Raw genomic sequence first — 6,356 nt, forward strand, 5'->3', positions numbered from 1 at the left:
CCCATCATGACATGCACGTTGTAAGTAGTCACACCCTGAAGTGTTACTTAGCCCCAAATCAACTCTTTTATGTGGATTAAGGTATAGAGGAAGATCTTTTATTTCATGGTAGATCATCTAAATAAGTGGTCCTCCTAATTGACAATCATTCTGGTGATATGTTTATGTATTCTGGTCCTACGTACTCGTCCCAGTTAGCTATCTTTTTCTGTGCATGCACACTTTCAGATGTATGAGTTGTGAGCTACGGTTTCAGACAATCACTGAAGCTCACCTTTTTCACCTGGCTCTGTGTCTACGAAGTATATCAGAAGAAAAGAAAGGCCTTCGAAAAGGCAGCTATATATCTTAATGGTTTACACGGAGAGCTCTCCGCTATGGGATTTTCTGTCACAACGGCCTGCTGTCACAATAGGCTGTCGCCACATGACAGCGACAACTAATAACAGATGGTGCAGGTGCCACGCAGTGGAGGAGGAGTTATGTGACCAGCAGGGAGCAAAAAGCAGTGATCTTCTGTCCAAACAGTAAGTTAACTCAGTTCACTATAAAGTCCACTATATAGTCCCCGCTCTATATAGTGATTGAAGGATTTAGGAGTTAGGGCGGATGTGCGGACACAGTAAACTTGTATGAACCATGAGAACAGCAACTTTAAAACAGACCATGCACGAGGAGAAATTGGCTCGTGCATGCTCTTCCACGCGTGGAAGAGCATGTCTTTTAAAAAATTTGGGAAAATCCTCCAAAATACCTTTAATAGTTTAAACTGGTTCTATGGATTATTGCATTTTTTTTTTTTACATTTTCACAAGTTAGTTCTGCTATTTGACTCAAAGAAGTCTTTTTGCTGCTCTGTGTGAGTGAATGAAGGCTTTTGGTGTTCATTTTTTCTGTTGGTTCAAAGTGCACATAAAATACCGGCTTTCATCATTAAAGCCCCGTGTTCGAGTATAAATACAACTGATCCAGAAACATTCCTCCTTACAGAGTTATGCTGTCCTCCACTGCATTGGCAGTACTGATTTGGGTGTTGTTGAGGCAATGAGATGAAGCAAATGGCTGAAATTAATAAGGGTGCAGTCTACTGGGCTCCACAAAGACTCCCTCAACCGGTGGTGTTTAGGGGGATAAAACAACTTCCATCCCAAAATATCTGTCTGTGGTGTAATTATATTCCCACTGCACACTGCTTTAACATGGTTAAGCTAAGCTAGGCTACACAGGCTGCCACTTGTTTTCCTCCTGGCCACTCCCTAAATCCCCAGGGTATCTTAGCATTGAACATTTTGGATCCATTAAAAAATAAATAAAACAATAAAGGGAGTGGTGTCGTGTTTTTAAATGGGGCTACTGTAGTTACACTTTAGAGTAAAAGTATGTCAAAGTACTTTTTTATTTAATTTCACCATTCTGTCTTCTTGGAGTCAGTCAGCATTCTACACCTTCCTACATTTGGTAACATTTGCCTTTTGTCTGTCATGATTTAGTCTTAGACGTAGACAAACTTTATTGCCAGTGTATACAAAACTAAATTTCGTTCAGTACAGCTCTCAAGACATTTCCATTTCTTAAAGTGCAGGAGTGATAAAATGTAAACAGGATGATCAAATGTAAACATAAGACTGAGATATGATTTACAGTTTTTCCAACATTCAGTGCTTTGTCCCATTTTTTTTTTAACATTGAGCGGTCAAAATGCAATCTTAAAAGCAATGTTATAAAGTTTTTCATATCCAGCAGAATTTTAAAACATATCTAGTTGATATTCTTCTTCATGACCAGATCAAAATAACTTCTGGACTTGTCTATTCCAAAGCAGCTAATTCAAATGGCTGAATTACCTCCCCAGCATGCCATCCTATTCCACAGTAGGCTAATTTTGCTTTGATTCTCTGTGATATAGAAAAGAAACATTAGATTCATTTTCCTCTTTAACGTTCTATAACACTTAAAGTCTGGGACATACGGAGTGTACAGGAGATTTTCATTTTGTGATATTTAGAAGAAAACTAATGCCAACCAAATGCTGCAGACTAATAGGTAGAATGTTCTAAATTTTCTTTGAAAATCTCTTCTTTTTAGGTAAATTGTCAAAGGATTAATGTCATATTTAGGGTGGAAAGAGTTTTTAGAATATTTATTATTTTATTTACCTCACAAATCTTGGCCTTAAGAAGCATGCATTGCAAAGTCACTTTACACCACAAGTGTAAAAAACAAGTTGACTGATTAGTTCTCTCACAGAGGGCCATTTATTTTCTTATAGTGGCTCTATTGTGTGAAGCGCCAGTGATCCTTCATCACTCCTGCCCAAAGACCTGCCTCCTGTCACAGCACCATGGCTGTGGGGGCGTTATTTGGTACATGCATGGTACAATATTTCCAACCAACAAGCTGATCCTGTCCAGCCCAAACCATGAAAACACACATGAGATCATGTGCTTCATGATTCATCTTTTCCTCCTGCAGCCCTCTGAGGTGATAAAAACAAACTCTGTTTATGTAAAAGACGGAATTGGTTGCTTTATAGTTTTGGTTGTAATAACCTGGCCAGAGCAGCCCTGAGGGTTGCTTTAAGGCACATTGAATATCAAAATATTCTTTGGACACACTTTTTTTTTAAAATAAATGTTACGTTTTTTTGCCTTTATAAATAATCATGATCACAGACCAGGTGCTTAGCAAAAGTATTTATATCCCTGACTTCTCTTTGTCACACTGCATATATTGTTAGGAATTTATGCAACACACCATCACAAAACAGGACTGATATATGTTTGCATTCAACTCCTTTTGTCTGAGACCCATAGATAAAATTGTGTTACAAATCATCTTTAGAAGTCAGTGTATTAGTTAGTATGAGTGCAGCTGTTTTATGTGGCCTCAGAGGTTGGCTTAAGGGCACTGGTGAATAAAAAGCATCATGTTGATCAATGAAATCAGCAAGCAGGGCAAGGAAATGTTGGAGAAGTTTGAAGCAGAGTTCAGGCAAGGCAAGGCAAATTTATTTGTATAGCACAATTCAGTATAAAGACAATGCAAAGTGCTTTACATGATTAAAATATAGGAAAATAAAGCAGGATCAAAGCAAGTGGGAAAAAATGAAGTAGTAGAAAGACTATGGCAACTATAAACTAACAGACAAAGCTTTTTATCTACACTTACAGGTCGGGTACCTGTGGTACCTCTGGAAGAGCTGCAGAGATCCACACCTTATATTGCAGACATGTGTGCGCTTAGATTTAGGGCTTTCTGGAAAACTGTCAAAATTGTTGTACTGTTAAAATAAAATCCCAAATAAGTCTTGTTTACACGTTGCCACAACTGCTAATGTGAGACTAAACACAAACTTTTTTTGCATCGTCGTGTGGAGCAGCTATAATGTTATGAACACTTGTAGGACCCACGTGCTTAGATTGGAGCTTGCTTTTGTTATTTTTGTTTTTTTTAGCAGGAAAGATATACATCAGATATAGAAATAAAACATAGACTGCAACATACAAGACTGCAACATACATTTACTTTCCACAGTAACAGGGATCAAACTGAAGCTATGGTAAGACTGTGAAGATTTGTGTTCATATACTGTAGATGCTTCCTATCCTTTCTAACTGAGCTACTTTTCAAAGCAAATTGAGCAACAATATGAAGCTTTTAGGTGTACAAAGTGACAGAGACAAATCTTTAATAAATGTGGTTTATCAGCCTCAAGAAGGGGTTGTGCAAACTATTGGCTCCATGAGGCTAAAACAAATATACACCACACTTTTAGTTTAAAAAAATGAGACTGTTTTATGTTTACTTTAGAGTAATGCAGTATGTTATGTTCGTCTGTCACTAAAAAACACTTAAAACATTCAAAGGTTTGAGATTGTAATGAGACAAAATGTAAGAAAACTTCAATGTATGGTTTCAGAAGGTACTGTAAGAGTATTCACTAATAGATCTACATTATAAATAAAAGAATGTGTACTCCACCAGCTCACATTTTTCCCCTTTGCTTTATCACATAGATTAACATCGGCACTTTTGATTAAGTTACCCCCACAGTTAATGTCAGCTGCCAGAATAAGCGCTGATGGTGGCAATGAAAAAACAGAATGCAATGTTTTTTGATTAATTTAAGTGGAGGTCAGGACGATGTTTTGTTGGTTCACAGATGAAGTTCAGTAAACGGTTCTTTTCTTCATAAAAACTGTCTGACTCACAGCTAAATGAAATTGCATTTTATGATGTTTTGTGTGCTCCTGATGGAAATTCTTCTTCACGCTGGAAGCAAATGAAAGAGTATTTGGGATTTGTTTTTTTATGTAATTTTTATTACTTAGCTTGGGTTTATTACTTTTTAGCCTTGAACACTGATTCACTGCCAAAGTTGGGGAAAAATTGTTGAATATTAAGAGTGAAAGAGCTCAATAGTAATTTAGAACTCTCAGGGAAACTAATTTAGGGGCATTTATAAGTCAGAGGAAGCAGTCCTCTTAATTATGAGAAGAGCAATGGTGGAAATAATATAAACTGAGTGATAAAAAGAACAAGGTTTATTAAGACAAAAACATGCTTCTCTTAAGGACAGCCATTAAAAAATCTATTTGCTCTACCTCCAATAAATTGATAATTTTCTTTTTAAAATGTTCTGCAGTGTCATTTGGCAGCTTTTTAATTTTCTAATGATTTGCACAAACTGGTTTGTCTCTCTTTGTTTGCAACTAGCAGTTCTTATGAAGCATACTTGTCATTATATTTAAAATATCCTTGCCCCTAAATATTTAATTTTTAAATCTTGGATTGATTTCCAGACTTTTAATACAATTAAAACATTCCTTTAATTATTTAAATTATTTTGAAAAAACATGACAGATCAACTAAGCGATGAGGGAAAGGGAAAGGTAAAGAAAGAATGCTTAATACCGGTATATATTTGTCAAGTAACATTTAGAGAATCGCTGGACTTTTTCATAAAACTTCCAAAGCAATAAGGGGAACTACAAATATAGACTTTGATATACACAAGAGTGGATTTGCTGTTTTCTACATATTCTTAAACCAAACCAACAGGACTGATCTTGCTCAAGTTGCTGGTTGTAATCTAGTTTTATTAGGTGCTGTAAACCAAGATCTCATGGCTACATTCAATACGGATCCTAAAATTAAATTTTCATACCAGAACTCTCAGCGAAATTGACTGGTACTGGGCAAAATTAAATATGATCTCATTTGATGGACCAGGAACAAGTTATGTTGTTAGCTAAATGGGGCCTAGGCGGAAATTCTACTAAAAAAACAATTACTACTCACCTCTGTCATAGACCAATCAGCATCTATAGTTCACCTTAAAAGGAATCCAATCCATCTCACCAGCCCTGTGTCGGACTTCTACTCGGATGCCCCGATTAAACCCACCTCCAGCCCCTCCTCCGCCATCATAGCTAAAGCTCCATCAGAGTGTCATTCCTCCCAGACTCTTACTGTGTTCACTGCAAAAACAATCTGGGAATTAGTAAAACATTTTTAAATTAAGTGTGTTTAGCCTTAATTTCAGCAGGTAAATAAGATTTTTTTTGCCAATGGAATGAGTATTTTTACTCTTAAAACAACATAGTTAGACGATATGCACTTGGAATAAGACAATGCAATTGTTTTTTCTCATTTTAAATGTAAATTGTCTTGTTCTATTGGCAAAGTGTCTCACTTACCTCCTCAATTCAAGAAAAAATCCACTTATTTTAAGAAAGAAATTACTTATTGAGATTAAATTTTTTGCAGTGTTCCCTGTCTCATCTCCATCGGTCTGACAGAAGACCGCCATGTTGAGCCTACAGTAGTTCTGCCAGAGGTTTCTTCCCAAAGGGGAGTTTTTCCTCTCCACTGTCGCTTCATGCTTGCTCATCATGGACAGGTTCTCTCAACCTGTGTTATCCAACTGGACTTCCATCTTCCAGGTCCTGGAGGGATGCACTAGTATCAGCTCACACAGCCCACTGGATCTCTTCATACAGCTCAAGCACACCGTCTCGCCAGCCAACAATCATGGACTGACCAACTTCATCCTCTCCACTCCACCACCAGTTTCAGGCCTGGGGTGAAACATCCCTATTATTTACTCCTGTTTATGCATATCAAAGCAAATTCTGTGCTAATGTTTCCTGCCGAGGTCTAAGTGCCAAACACTTAAGTAATTGTATCAATAAAACTCTTCTAATTTTCTTTTCTTTCCCTGTGAGTTTTTCAGATTGAACTAAAAATTCGATCCAACTAAGATCACATGGGAGTACCTCTAGGCTCCTTTCTTAGGCCACTTTAATTTAATATGTATATGATCCTAATATGATATATCCTACAAAATGTATACT

This window comes from Cyprinodon variegatus, unplaced genomic scaffold, assembly GCF_000732505.1.
Source record: "Cyprinodon variegatus isolate N-32 unplaced genomic scaffold, C_variegatus-1.0 Scaffold119, whole genome shotgun sequence".
Lineage (NCBI taxonomy): Eukaryota > Metazoa > Chordata > Actinopteri > Cyprinodontiformes > Cyprinodontidae > Cyprinodon > Cyprinodon variegatus.